Source organism: Protopterus annectens, chromosome 2.part0 (assembly GCF_019279795.1).
Source record: "Protopterus annectens isolate FY-2018-M chromosome 2.part0, PAN1.0, whole genome shotgun sequence".
Classification (NCBI taxonomy): domain Eukaryota; kingdom Metazoa; phylum Chordata; order Ceratodontiformes; family Protopteridae; genus Protopterus; species Protopterus annectens.
In genome coordinates, this window is record NC_056728.1 from 262,558,586 (window position 1) to 262,574,088 (window position 15,503).

The 15,503-nt window shown below is 43.4% G+C and overlaps 1 protein-coding gene across 4 annotated transcripts in view; it reads left to right on the plus strand.

The window, feature by feature from the left end:
• SRFBP1 (serum response factor binding protein 1) overlaps window positions 1-15,503 on the plus strand; it is a 1,736,845-nt gene that overhangs the window by 1,376,083 nt on the left and 345,259 nt on the right. The gene's annotated exons all lie outside the window — the stretch shown is intronic.

Consider the following 15,503-nt stretch of genomic DNA (forward strand, 5'->3'; position numbering starts at 1 on the left):
TCTATATATGCATATATATATATATATATATATATATATATATATATATATATATATATGTATATATATATATATATATATATATATATATATATATATATATATATATATATATATATATATATATATCCAAAAAAAGCTTTACTCCCTGTTGTTTCTGTGTGAGTGAGTGACTATTCTAATTTCTTTTCGTTATGGCTGAAAGGGCTGAGACTCCAGCCAAATCTTCTAAGGGCACCTCAGGTTTTAAGAGGGGTCTTAAATGTCAGGGCAAAATGGCCAATTCAGACAGACATTCATTGTATGTTTACTGGTTAGGCAAAATTAATTTACAAGATAGTTGCTCTGTCTGTCATGGCTTTTCTACCTGGACTCTTACAGAACGTAAGAATAAGCTTATTTTGAAAGGCCTTTTTGAAGAGTGACTTCAAAGAAGCCATTTCTGTATTGAAAACAGGAACCAGTTCATCTTCATCATCTTCTTCTTCCTGTAGAAAATGCCCTTCCTGGGTTCCAAGTCTATCGGAACTGAATAGGAAGACTTCAAAACACTCTTTGGTACCGACCACTTCAATGGCACTGAAGATAGGACATGACTCCAAACTGACAAAAACCTCGGAGCTGATGCTGGTTTCCTTGCCACCAACAGACAAACTAGAACTGGAACAACCTCAATTGATCTCGGTACCAAGGTCCAGGTACTCTTCCACTATTGATTCCTTTAAGGATAGACCTCAAAGGCCCCTTTGTCGATGTCAGACCTCCTAGGTCTCCATCAACAGCATTGATTCAGTCCACTAAGAGTCTCTCTGAGGCCAACATTATGAGCCTGGTGGATCAGCTCCTCACAGTGAGGGGGTTGTCTTCAGTTCCTAGCCAACCTACCATCTCAACCACTCCTGCTATGACACCACCTATTCCTCCTCCAACTCCAGTAGAGACATTGGAGCCCTTGGTTCTGACACTCCCATCGTCGACTGTCTCGGTTCTGGTAGCAACTTTATTTCTGGAACTGAGAGCTGCCTTGAATTCCTCTGGCATTTCAGCACCAGAGGCCTCCCAGGGTCGAGACTCCTTGGACAGGTCCGAGTTGCCTGGGTCTGCTTCTTTAACTTCAGAGTAGTCCATGACCCTTGGCACTTCGTCCTTTCTAGGATCAACTTAGGCTTCGGTTCTGGGGGTCGCCTCCACAGTGCGTGGTGGGATCTCAGTTCCGAAAGAGTCTATTTCGGTTCTGGGCTCCCATCCCTCTATGGGGGGGGGGCCTTCCGAATCATGGAGAAGGCTTTGTCCATTGAGGACTCTGTCTCTGCCATCCCTGTCGGGACAAATCTTCACATCCCCTCTACCGGAGCTTCTATCAGTTTCATTCCCTCGACAGAGGGCAGAAATCCTCCAGGAAAGACCCACCTTGGTATTTTCCTCTTCAGACATTTCTCTGGAACATTCCCCCCCAAAGAAGTACCCTTGAAGAAAAAGTGCAACAGAAAGCAAGTATACACCCCGGAGGAATCTTTCACTGAAGATACCAACTTCGATGAATGGGAAGGCTTCCCCAGGTCACCCCACCCCCGATGATGTTTCCTTTGGGGACATCCTGGAAATCTTAAAACAGAGGATTGACTGGTTTTCCCTCCAGCCTTCTTCTGAGGAGTCGGTATACCTGGAGGCTTTTTGTGCCCAACTCTCTACTTCTTGGATCTCTCCACCCACTGCCGATCTCATTAAACAGATCGCTCAGTGGGCATGGAAGATGCCTGACTCCATTGAACCTGACTCCATCACAGAAATCCCCAAGAAACCTGATTGTGGATCCTGTTTGCCCCTAAGGATGAGCAATACTGGTCTAAAGGCATACCCATTGACGCCATGTTGATTGCAGTAGCCACTAAGAAGGAACTTGCTGTGGAAAGTCTAACTATCCATCCTCGTGAAAAACTGAAAGGCTGCCAGCCCAGCTAGATAGAACTTTGTATATAATTCTATGTCATTGTAAATATTAATATAATCCACGGGCTGTTTTACAAATGTAAGAAAAGTAAATGTAAGTGTTTTATGTTTTGAACTTCAAAAATGTTACCACAGTGCACCCTACTGGAAGAAAGCTGACAAAGTAAAGCATTTTATGACTGATCTCAAAGCTCGGAGACAGGATGTCTGGACAAATGAATTCTTTCTATTGTTTTGAGACCAGAGTTAATTGCTAGATTTTGCATGTATAATGTCTTTTATTGCTGTGGCTTCCTGACCAGGTGCAAGCTTACTAAAAATGTAAATTTAGAGTTTCTGGTAGCTTGGAAACCAGAGAAGTGTCATGAATGATATAATCTAAAATTAATCAGCAGTGATGTATTATCAATTTAGGAGATCTCAGAGAGAAAGAGAGAGCATTTTGCATTTGTCTTCAGAACTGACAACATCACCAGCACTTGCTTGCTCTGTATGTAAGTAGGATCTTAGACTTTAGTATTTCTCTTAGAAATAGAAAATAGTAAGATTAGACTAGCTGTTTTCTATATTTCTGTCAGACTATCCTACAGTATTGTTTTAAAGTTCCTGTGTCTGAACTCTTGACTAGCACTGTGTTGAATTGAGAAGATTTGTCTTGTATTTTAGTATGTATTATTAAATATTTTAAACTTTTCAACTGTGGCTGTTTTGTGTAGAGATGATTTAAGCTCTAGAGTACTTGCATGTATTTAGTGTTACTGTACTAAGCCACACCAATAGCCTTAAAAGTATTGGCCACACTTACTATATGGATAATAATATTGCACAGTAAAATTGGACACCCTTTGGGAAGGGTCATATAGTAGCGGATAAGTAGGGGTTCTGGTGGCAGTGAATTACTACCGTATAGTCTGGGCAGAAGGGGCATACATAGTGAACCTGTGCCAGCCTTCCCCAGGAGTGTCTGTGTATTTGTATATAAATCATATCTCAAAGTGTGTGTGTGTCAGTTACTTGGACAGGGGCACGAATCACTGGTTGGACAGAGGGAGCACTGGGAGGACTTGGCTTGGAACCCAGGCGAAGGACTCCACTCTATAGCTGTGCCAGTGGGGAATCTTATTGGGGATCTGGAGGAAGGGGAAAAAACAGCCCCAGACTGACTGTGATCTCTCGATCTCTTTGTGCTCTTAAGGGAAATTGTACTTTACTGTGTGTGTACTTGTTATCCTCCCAATGTGCATGCCCATCACTGATGTTAGGGGTGGGGATTGAGGCTCCTTCATTACTGGGCTAGTGCACAGGCATCACATATTAATTGTTTGGCAGTGGTGAGATATCCACATCAAATATTAATTGTTTGATAGTGGTCACGTACTAATTGGCTTGTAGTGGTGTGGACATTGAATTCCTGTAGCTTGTGTACAGTGATCACTTAAGATGTTTTGGTACTCTAAATCAGCCATGCAGTGAATATTCAGAGTTCAGATCACAATTGTTTTATTTCTTTTGTTAGCTTAGTTAGTCAGGGAGAGCAGGCAAGTATGTCATCAGAGGAGTATGGCAAGCTGACAAGGAGTCAGTTGGATCAGATGTGCCAGGCTAAGGGGACTGGTGCATAGAAACCTGACTAAGGCAGACATGATTGCAGCTTTGGTCACAGCTGCATCAGAAAACAGCAATCAGGAGGATGATCAGACTGGCCGTGGAGATGTACAACACTCAGAGAATGGACAGCTCAACCTTTCTGCAGAGGACTTAAAAATCTATCTGGAGATAAAGAGACTTGAGTTGTAGGCCAGCCATTTGGAAATGGAAGCTGTGGAAAAGGAGAGGCCGAGGCAGCACAAAAAGGAGATGCTGCCTCTTCGCCAGAGTCATGGAGGTAATGGGGAAGGGAGTAACTGGAGCTCAGAAGCACAAAAGGTCAGTAAATTTCTTCCACAATTTACAGAGGGGGAATCATTTTGATAGTTTCATTCATATGTTTGAGAGGGTATGTAAACAGTATGATGTTGACCAAAGGCTCTGGGTATGGTTCCTGACCCCCTTACTCCATGGTAAAGCTGTGACTGTGTTGTCTAAACTTTCTGATCGTGAATTTTTTTATTATACTGCTGTTAAGAATTGTCTGTTAGATTTTTTTATGCAAACACCTGAAACTTATAGGAAAAAGTTTTGTGAGCATAGAGACAAGGCAGATGTAATTGTGTGTGAATATGTTGCTGAACTGAGCACTTATTTTCATAGGTGGGTGAGTAGATGCCAGGTCACCACCTCTGAAGAGCTGACAGACCTTTTGGTGAGGGAACAAGCCCTTAACACTTTGCCTGAGGACATGAGGATTTGGTTAGTTGATAGACAGTGTGCTACTTCTTATAGGTTAGGGAAGAAGGGAGACCTATACCTATTATGCGGGACATCACTGCACAGGAAATGGACACCTAGTGCTGCTCATGGGTTTAAAGGAACCCATGGTGGGCAGCCCAGACAGCCCCAGCAGAATCTGCCAGTAACAGGTGAAGCCACTAGTCCAGGTACACGTCCAAGACCTAAGGTTAAATATTTTGAATGAAACCAGTGGGGCCGTGTGGCATATAGATGTCCATGGAGGCAAGGTGGGGAACAAATGGTGAGGGAGCCAGTAAGTCGGAAGGACAATATGCCAACAGTAGGTTGTCTTGAGACAACAATGGTACCAAACTACCACCAGAGGTTATACCCTATCGTAGTGAATGGCAAAGAGGCCATTGCTAAGAGAGAGAGATAGCCTCTGACATAACCATTGTGAAGCCTGCAGTGGTTATAAAGGAACACTACTTGCCTAGGCAATCTACTGCAGTCAGAGCTTTAGGAGGGACCCCATTCCAAATACGTTTGGCTAGGGTTCACCTTGACTGGGTGGGTGGAAAGGAAGACAGCAAGTAGGTGTGTTTGAGGATATCCCTGCAAATGTCCTGATATGGAATGATTTTGATAATGCAGTACCATGTCCTCATGCAGTTGCACACAGTCAGGCTTGGAGACAAGCATGTGGGTCTGGTAGTCTGGGGAGACCCAGACAGACCGCACACTTGCAGCCAAGACTGGTGAGGTGGTTACTTCAGGGAGGGAGCTACGCTGTAGCAGTGAGACTGAAGGTGAGCCACAGCTGCTTGTGGATACTGATGGTCCCCTGGACAAAGTGACTGCAAGGGCAGAGGTGAGTAGTAGTACCCAGGCTGACAGTGAGGTACCGCTGTCAGAGGATGCCAGACTTCCTATGGAAGGGGAGCTGGGAAAGGTTACAAACAGAGAGTTGAAACAGGCTCAGCTCTCAGGCCCTGCATTACAAGGCCTGAATCAGGTAGCTAGTGAGGAACCTGATTCTCAAGGGAAGGGGGAATCTGTATACTGGGACAAAGGGTTACTGTATAGAGAGTGTACCCCTGAGGGAGGGCTAGAAGGTGGGAGAATACAGCAGTTGGTAGTGCCTAGAGCCTACCGTCTAGTGCTTCTAGCTATAGCCCATGATATTCCCTTTGCAGGTCATATGGGCATTAAACATACAAAGAGATGTATTATGCAGAACTTCTATTGGCCTGGAATCTCCAGAGATGTAACAGGGTACTGCAGGACTTGTGATCAGTGCCAAAAAGTAGGCAAGACAGGAGACAAGGTGAGAGCTCCTTCGATGCCTTTGCCTGTGATTGAAGAGCCATTTCAGAGGGTAGCTATGGATATTGTGGGGCCACTGAGTACCCATAAATTCCACAGGGAAAAATTACATCCTAGTGTTAGTAGATTGTGCTACAAGATACCCTGAGGCAGTGGCTTTGTCCTCCATTGAGGCAGAAAAGGTGGCAAATGCTTTGTTAGAGATTTTTTAACAGGGTATGTCTCCCTGACGAAATACTGACTGACAGAGGTGCCAGTTTCATGTCAGACATGCTGGCTTGTCTGTGGAAGTACTGTGGGTTGAAGCACCTAAAGACCACCCCCTACCATCTCCAGACTAATGGTCTTGTTGAGAGGTTAAATGCTATACTCAAGTCCATGCTACGGGCATTTGCAGACCAGTTTAAGACGGATTGGGACAAATATTTGCCCCATCTGTTGTTTGCTTACAGAGGGGTTCCCCAGGAATCAACAGGTTTTTCACCCTTTGAGTTGTATGGGCATAGAGTGAGGAGGCCTCTAGATTTAATTAGAGATGAGTGGGAAGGTGAGTGTGAATCTCACATGGAGTCTGTTGTGGCATATGTCCTAAACCCCAGGACAAGGCTCAGGGAACTCCTGGGCTTGGCCCAGGAGAACCTGGCAGAAGCCCAGCAACAGAAAAAGGTCTGGTATGGCAGGAATGCTCAAGCTAGAGAGTATGCTGTAGGGCAGCAGGTAGTGGTTCTCATTCTTGTCAGGCACAGCAAGCTGCAGGCAGCTTGGGAGGGACCCTGCAAGGTGGTAAGAAAGGTAAGTGATGTTAACTACATGGTAGAACTGTTAGGCAGGAGCACACGTTGTAAAATGCTAACATGATGAAACCTTATCATGATAGGGAGGCCCTTGTGCTGAGTATTTGCAGTGGAGTGCAGGAGTCGTCTGAGGGAGATCTGGTGTCTGATCTCCTCAGTGAGGGTCTGACTGACACCTCAGTGAAAGGGGTAGCAATCTCTCAGGAGCCATCTCCCACCCAAGTTCAAGAGATCTGAGCAGTGTTACAGGAGTTTGGGGACATGTTCACTGGGAAACCAGGGTACACCCACTTGGTGCAGCACCAGGTGGATACAGGACACCAAAGGCCTATTAGGCATGCTCCTTATAGGGTGCCTGAGAGAGTCAAACAGACTCTGAGGGAGGAGATGCAGGAGATGTTGGAACTAGGGGTAATTCAAGAGTCCAACAGTATCTGGGCCTCCCCAGTGAGGCTGGTGACAAAGAAGGATGGCAGCACCAGGTTCTGTGTGGACTACAGGAAATTAAATAGTCAAACTGAGTCAGATGCTTACCCCATGCCTAGGACAGATGAAGCCCTAGAGCAGCTGGGTGGGGCTAAGTATCTTACCACCATTGATCTTACCAAGGGCTACGGGCAGGTGCCCTTGACTCCCAGTGCTAGAGAGAGGTCAGCCTGTGTGATGTTTTTTGGCTTGTATGAGTTCACAACGATGCCCTTTGGGATGAAAAATGCCCCAGCGACTTTCCAGAGGCTGGTAGATCATCTCCTACCAGGAGAAGGAGGGTTTGCCCTGGCTTATCCAGATGATATTGCCATCTACAGCCATTCCTGGCAAGAGCACCTTCAACATGTCAGGGAGGTGTTGGCCAGACTACAGAGGGCAGGGTTGACCATTAAGCCCAGCAAATGGCAGAGGTCTCCTACCTGGGACATAGAGTAGGGAGTGATATGGTCAGACCATAACCTGCCTAAATGGAAGCCATTCAGGCATGGCCTGCACCTGTTACCAAAAACCTGGTGAGGGCATTCTTAGGGACAGCAGGGCACTACAGAAAGTTAATCCCCAGTTATAGTACCATAGCTGCTCCCCTATCAGACCTGACAAGGAAAAACAGGCCAGATAATGTAGTGTGGACCACAGCATGTGAGCAGGCATTCCAGAAGCTTAAAGAAGCTTTGGGAGGACCCCCTGTGTTAGCCAGTCCAGATTACAGCAAAGTATTTGTTGTGCAGGTGGATGCTTCTAACCATGGGGCGGGGGCTGTACTTAGCCAGATTTTTTCAGAGGGAGAAGAGCACCCCAGTGGTTTATCTCAGTTGTCGGCTCCAACCCAGGGAGGAATGCTATGCAGCTGTTGAAATGGAATATCTAGCATTGTGTGGGAAGTGCAGAAACGTCAGCCTTATCTGTATGGAAAAAAATTCACTGTAGTTACAGATCACAATCCCCTAACATGGTTACGCTGAGCCAGCCAGGAAAATGCCAAGTTGCTAAGATGGAGCCTAGGGTTGCAAGCATATGGTATGTCAATGCAGCACCACAGTGGGATTAGCAGTGCCAATCCAGGTGGGCTCTAAAGACAGGGAATATGGGTAAGGTATACTCAGATAGACCTAACCATTTCAAGCAACGTTTCTCAAAGGTCACTTGAAAAACTAGCTTGAATTCTCGGGGTGGGGGGTGAAAAACTGAAAGGCAGCCAGCCCAGCTAGATAGAATTTTGTAGATAATTCTATGTCATTGTAAATATTAATATAATCCACAGGCTGTTTTACAAATGTAAGAAAACTAAATGTAAGAAAAACTGTGTTATATGTTCTGAACTTCAAAAAAGTAACCACAGTGCACCCTGCTGGAAGAAAGCTGATAAAGTAAAGCATTTTATGACTGACTGATCTCAAAGCTCGGAGACGGGATGTCTAAATGAAGGAATTCTTTCTGTTGTTTTGAGACCAGAGTTAATTGCTAGTTTTTGCATGTATGATGTCTATTGCTGTGTCTTCCTGACCAGGTGCAAGCTTACTAAGAAATGTAAATTTAGAGTTTCTGGTAGCCTGGGAACCAGAGAAGTGTCAAGAATCATGTAATCTAAAATGAGTCAGCAGTGATGTATTATCAATTTAAGAGATCTCAGAAAGAAAGAGGCAGCATTTTGCATTTGTATTCAGAACTGACAACATCACCAGCACTTGCTTGCTCTGTATGTAAGTAGGATCTTAGACTTTAGTATTTCTCTTAAAAATAGATACAAAATAGTAAGATTAGACTAGCTGTTTTCTATATTTATGTCAGACTATCCTACAGTATTGTTTTAAACTTCCTGTGTCTGAACTCTTGACTAGCACTGTATTGAATTGAGAAGATTTGCCTTGTCTTTTTATTATTTATTATTAAATATTTTTAAACCTTTCAATTGTGGCTGTTTTGTGTAGAGATAATTTAAGATATGATTTATATGCAAACACACAGATACTCCTGGGGAAGGCTGGCACAGGTTCACTAGGTATGCCCCTTCTGCCCAGGCTTTAAGGTAGTAATCCACTGCCAACAGAACCCCTACTTATCAGCTACTATAAGGTCCCTTCCCAAAGGGTTTCCAATTTTACTGTGCAATATTATTATCCAAATGGTAAGTGTGACCAGAACTTTTAAGGCTATTGGAGTGGCTTAGTACAGTATCACTAAATACATGCAAGTACTCTAGAGTTTAAATTATCTCTGCACAAAACAGCCACAGTTGAAAGGTTTAAAATATTTAATAATAAATAATAATAATAACACAAGATAAATCTTCTCAATTCAACACAGTGCTAGTCAAGAGTTCAGACACAAGAATTTTAAAATAATACTGTAGGGTAGTCTGACATAATTATAGAAAACAGCTAGTCTAATCTTACAATGTTCTATCTATTTCTAAGAGAAATACTAAAGTCTAAGATCCTACTTACATACAGAGCAAACAAGTGTTGGCGATGTTGTCAGTCCTAAAGACAAATGCAAAATGCTCTCTTTCTCTCTGAGAGCTCTTAAATTGATAATACACCACTGCTTACTCATTTTAGATTACATCATGCTTGGCACTTCTCTGGTTCCCAGGCTACCAGAAACTCTAAATTTACATTTCTTAGTAAGCCTTCACCTGATCAGGAAGCCACAGCAATAAAAGACATGTAAAATCTAGCAATTAACTCTGGTCTCAAAACAATAGAAAAAATTCCTCCATCCAGACATCCTGTCTCCGAGCTTTGAGATCAAACAGTCATAAAATGCTTTACTTTATCAGCTTTTTTCCAGCAGGATGCACTGTGGTTACATTTTTGAAGTTCAGAACATATAACACAGTTTTTCTTACATTTGTAAAATAGCCCATGGATTATATTAATATTTACAATGACATAGAATTATCTGCAGAATTCTATCTAGCTGGGCTGGCAGCCTTTCAGTTTTTCACACTCCTAACAAGGAGTCTTGGACTATGGATAGGTTTGGGAAGCGCGTTTATACTTCAGCGACCTTTGCTCTCAGGTCCCCGAATTACATGACACATTTCACAAGGTTACAGAGGGATCTGATCAAAGAGCTCTCTGTTACCGTCTCAGAAGCAATAGCTGGAGAGGCACACAACAAAGCTGTCTGCATGGCTAGCAACCCTTGAAACGATTTCTAACCCATCCATAAGGCTGATTGCCCATGCAACTGAAGGGATGATAAGAGAGGTGGGTTCAGGCATAGCCATTAGAAAGCACTCCTGGATATACTTGTGTGATTTTGTGGAGCCATTTAAAGCATCATTCGTCAGCACTCTGTGTGATGGATCATCACTATTTGGCCCCAAAGTTAAAGACATGCTTGCCAGATGTGAAAAAGATGGGAAGACTCTTTTTGCCATAGGGGTACGTTTCTCCACTCCACAGAGGCCTTACTCTAGGAAACAGAGAAGTGGAAGACTGTGGTTTAAAAAATCCCAAGTGCCTTTCCAGGATTCATGTGGCAAGGACTTCCCCCAGGGCAGAGCGGAAAGTAAAGGAAGACGCTGCACCAGAGGCACAAGTGGCCTGCAGAACCAAGGGTCCAGAGATTTCTTCTTTGGGACTTCCTACTAGAGTCCCTGATGGAAGGCCCGATTACCTTCCTCTGTAAGCAGTCGGGGGACGACTTTCTCTGCACCAGCCTGCCTGGCACTAATAACTACTGACAAATGGATGCAGGGAATAATATCCAGAGGTTACAAAATCCCACTATCTTTACTTCCAAAAAACCCAGAAAAGACTCCCAGATGTTCCACCCAGTCACAGGGAAGCAGCAGTCATAGAACTTCAAAGACTGCTCGACAAAATAGTCATCCAAAAAGTCCCACCAGACCAAATAGGATCCGGGTTTTACTCAAGGTTCTTTTTAGTGCCCAAAAAAACAGGGGACTGGAGACCCATCTTGGATCTCAGCCAGTTCAACAAGGCAGTTCAGCAAACCAAATTCCAATGGTCTCGGTACAGTCGACACTTCCATTCTTGGAAAAAGACAGTTGGATGTGCTCTGTAGACCTCCAGGACATGTGCTACCACATAAAAATTGACAAATGCTCCAGGACGTTCCTGCGCTTCTGCCCTTTGGACTCACCTCAGCTCCCAAGGTGTTCACCAAATGCATGGCAATGTTTGCAGCATGTCTGAAACTGCAAGGATTTCAAGTTTTTCCATACCTCGATAACTACCTCCTCGCCGCTACCACCAAGCATCAGTTAAAATGGGCAAGAGATTACACTGCATCTCTGTGCATCTCTAGGCATCACCATAAATTGTGAAAAGTTAAGTTTACAGCCTTCTCAACAGTTAGAATTCATCAGAGCCTGCTTAGACACAGTTACAGGAATTGCTTCACTTCCAGTAGAAAGACTACAAAGGATCAGATCCCAGGTCAGACAAATTATCCAAAACAGAAGGGTTCCAGCCAGTTTAGTCCTACAAGCATTAGGCTCAATGGCAGCCTCAAACACTCTTGTTCCCTTAGCAAGATATCACATGTGAATCTTACAATGTTTACTTGCCTCCCAATTTTCTCTTATACACCAACCAATGTCTTACCTAATCATTATTACCAATCGCTGCAAAAAGGATCTTTTGTGGTGGCTACATTCCGACCAGATTCTCTTGGAATGACCTTTCATTCTTCTGCAACCCCAAGCCGTAGTGACCACAGATGCTTCCCAGATAGGGGGAGCATAATCTGGGAAGGACAGCCCAAGGCATGTGGTCTCAACTAGAGGCCAACTTGCACATCAGTGTTCTGGAGATGAGGGCAGTGCTGTTAGCATTTCAAGCATTCCAGGATGCCCTTCCTCTGAGAACAGTAGCAATTCAAACTGACAACATGTCGGTAGTTTGGTATATCAACAAACAAGGGGGAACCAAATCTTACCCATTGTGTCAAGAGGCCCTCAGGGTTTGGTAATGGGCAATTTCTTCCAGCCACTTTCTTACAGCAATGCACATTCCGGGGAGCTCCAGTGTGATAGCAAACAAACTGAGCTGAACCATTCTCTTGCCTAACAAGTGGTCTCTCAATCCTGTGGTGGCAAAAGAGGTTTTTCATCACTAGGACCAACCTTGCTGTGATCTTTTTGGGCCCCTGCCTAAACAAGTGCAGCAGTTACTTTGCCCTAATTCCCCCTCCAGGGGGGTCATCCAGAGACCCTCTTCTACACAGTTGCCCTCCCGGCCTCCTCTATGTCTTTCCCCGACTCCTTTGAAATCCCAGTTTCTAAAGAAAGCCAAGAGGTCCAAGAACTTAATAATCCTCATTGCCCCCTTCTGGACTCGACAAGTTTGGTTTCCCTTCCTTTGGCCTCATCTTCTTTAGGAACCATGGATAATGGACACAGCTCCAGACCCACTGTCCCATCCAGAGGGCATGGTTCATCTGGACCTCTATCATCTCAAGCTCACAGCATGGTTTCTCCAATTCCCATGATTGCCAGGCATGCATCCCTTTCCTCCCCGTCCGTCAAATCATTGTAGCGCATCACAAAGGAAACTGTATCAAAGTAAATGGGAAACATTTGCAAACTGGGCCCATATGAACAAATTTCATCCTTATATGACCCCTGTTCATAAAGTCTTGGATTTTTTAGCAGACCTTTATCAATCTGGTTCTTCTACTTCAGTGATAAAATTTCATCTAGGGGCAACCTCAAACTTCCATATAGGGTTTGAGGGGTCATCCCTTGTGTCACTTAAACTTTGTAAAGCCTTTTTAAAGGGAGTTCTAATGTTAAGCCCCCATTTAAAGAACCCATTCCCCCTTGGGATCTAACACTAGTTCTCCAGTCCCTTACCTTGTCTCCCTTTGAACCGTCAGTTACTTGGGATTTAAAGTTTCTAACTTGGAAAACTTTATTTTTAATGGCTGCCACATCTGCAAGAAGGGTATCTGAACTTCAGGCTCTGTCCTCCAAACTACCCTACATAATATTTCACAAGGACAGGGTTTCCTTTAGGACTAATCCATCCTTTTCACCAAAAGTAGTCTTAAACTCTAATATCAGACACTTCAACTTCTAGTCGTTTTCCCTACTTTTTCCAGCAAAGGGGAGTACTCCCTTCATTTATTAGACATTCACAGACAGTTATGTTTTTATCTACACAGAACAAAAGACTTCCAAAAATCTGATCAGTTGTTTGTTTCCTTTTCTTTCCTTTCTTTAGGCAGTCCAGTTTCAAAAGTTACATTGGCTAAATAGCTTAGAGACTGTATTACATGTATTTGTCAGTTGAACAGGCTCCATCCTTCATGTCCTGTCAAAGCCAATTCAACTAGAGTGGTGGCAACTTCTGCAGTTTTTCTTGCCAGAGCCTCTTTAGATGACATTTGTGCAGCAGCTACTTGGGCTTCTCCTCATACCTTTATCACTCATTATAAATGGGATCAGGTCTCCAGGGGACGGGCATCATTCGGTTCTATGGTGCTCAGGAATATTCTTCCGTGAGACCTCCCAAGGTTTAGGTAACTGGGGATTCTGTCCCACAGTCCAGGATTACATGAAGATTGACAACATCAGATGAAGAAGTTGTGTCTTACCATAACTTTACATCTGTGTTGTCGATCTTCACTAATCCTTGACATCCCCTCCCTCCATCCACCAGCTTGAGACTCTTAAGGGATCGAATTCTTACAGGATTGGCTTCTTGTTACGGACACATATCTGGTCTCTTCTTCTTATATGCGATTTCTCTGCCACTAATGTAGGCAAACCCGATCTGAGGTAATTTTGAGAGGAGCATTATGGGTAAAATCCTGACTCGAGAGTTTGGGAGGCGCGAACTGAAATAAATGGCCGAGTCAGTTCCAAGTGTCAGATCCGAGCCCACAGTCAAGGATTAGTGAAGATCAACAACACAGATGGGAATGGTACGACGTAACTTCTTTATTAGCTCTCTGCACAACTAGATACTGGAGATACTTCGGCATATGACCTTAATGTCTTTGAAAATAAATGAATAAAAAATGATAGGGAGAATTGTCAATTCCTGCACCTTTGTAAAAGAGAGTAACTTGCTAAGCAGGTGCCTTACCCTCTGCTCTGAGGAGTTAGTGTTGCAAGGCATTTTTTCAATAAAATGTATTAAACTGTGTTGTCTGACATTATGCAGCATTGCATTAATTCGTGAGTTATGAGGTATAGGATAAGTGTAAGAGGCAACAGTAGAAGTGTTCTGTAGACTCAAGAGAGAGTTGAGAGAGATGAGGTGTGTCCATATGGGTGAGGCTTTTGGACAAAGCTGAGAGGAACACTAGACAGCACCACCTATAAGAATTGTCAAACTTTTATGTGGACTAATTAAAAAAAATGATGAGTAACAAGTCTAGCATCATCCATGCAACAATTTAGGAACATTGAGAAGAATGGAGCTTTAATGTCTGGCATTGTGGACTAACTGTAATAGTCTGTGATTTACAAGGGGCAGGGACAAAACTGAGAAGATATATTGAGGAATTCTGTACACTAAGGGATAGTTAAGAGATATGTCAGTGTGTGTGTCTTTATGTGTTTAAATTTGTGCATGTGTGCGGGAGAGTGAATGGGGGAGGCTGTGCCAATGCAGTACATGGGCCACCTGTGTTGACTACCACAGGAATGTGTTGATTTGCACTGGGAGTAGATAAGGACAGTTATGAGACATGCAAATTTGCTGATAATGAGGGCTTTCCTCATTGGGTCTAACAGTCTTTGAATCGCAGTTTCACATAAACAGTCCCATTCAGCCGCAGCTGTTAAAGACAGATGCGGGGTTCTTTCTGAATCCCCAGACTTATTTGTACTGCAGAAGTGATGGATACTAGAGAAAATAGACTTCAGCAGGACATTGGAATGTATAGAGAGACCATATGATGCTTAAAACAGGAATGCTAAAAACACTGACTCAGTTTTTCCTTGACTTGGTTATCTTTTAGGTGCAAATCTCTTAACAATCATTATAATCCACCCAAAATGGAAGGCAGCATATAATTTGTGATGACAAGAATGGTCCAAAAAGAATGATCCTACAAATCTAAGCTGTCATCCCAAGCCTTCACAGTAATAAGCCCGGGGATACTGTCTGAAGGACGTGATCTCAGACTACTTAATCCCAACTGGCAATGGCTTGTTAAGAGATCCATTCAGTCTCATTTACATCCTAAAATTGTGCAAGATCTTCGGGTTCCTACACTCTCTAAACGTCTTTAGTATTTTGTCGCATAGACTGCTGTGATTAGGCTGTAATTCTTGGCAGCAGGCTTATTCTGAAACACCTAGATGAGAAACTAGCTTGCACTGCTTCATTCTGTGAAATGTAATGATCATTTGCTGTTGAACACTAGGGGTATTGACAGTGGCATCCCTAAGAAATCCATGCTGTCATTGTTATCACTAAATGTGTGACAGCTACACAGTTGTATGGCACTTCTTAAACTGCCTATTCTGCACGAGTGTGGTATTTGTGCTGGTACATCTTGCTTTGCATTTTATCTTGGTTCTGTAATAGGCATAATTGGGTTGTCTGCTTGTCTAACAAGTTGCAGAATAGCTGCCTCCTTCATACTTTTTTTTTTTTTTTTACCTTTATCTTAACTATACTTTGT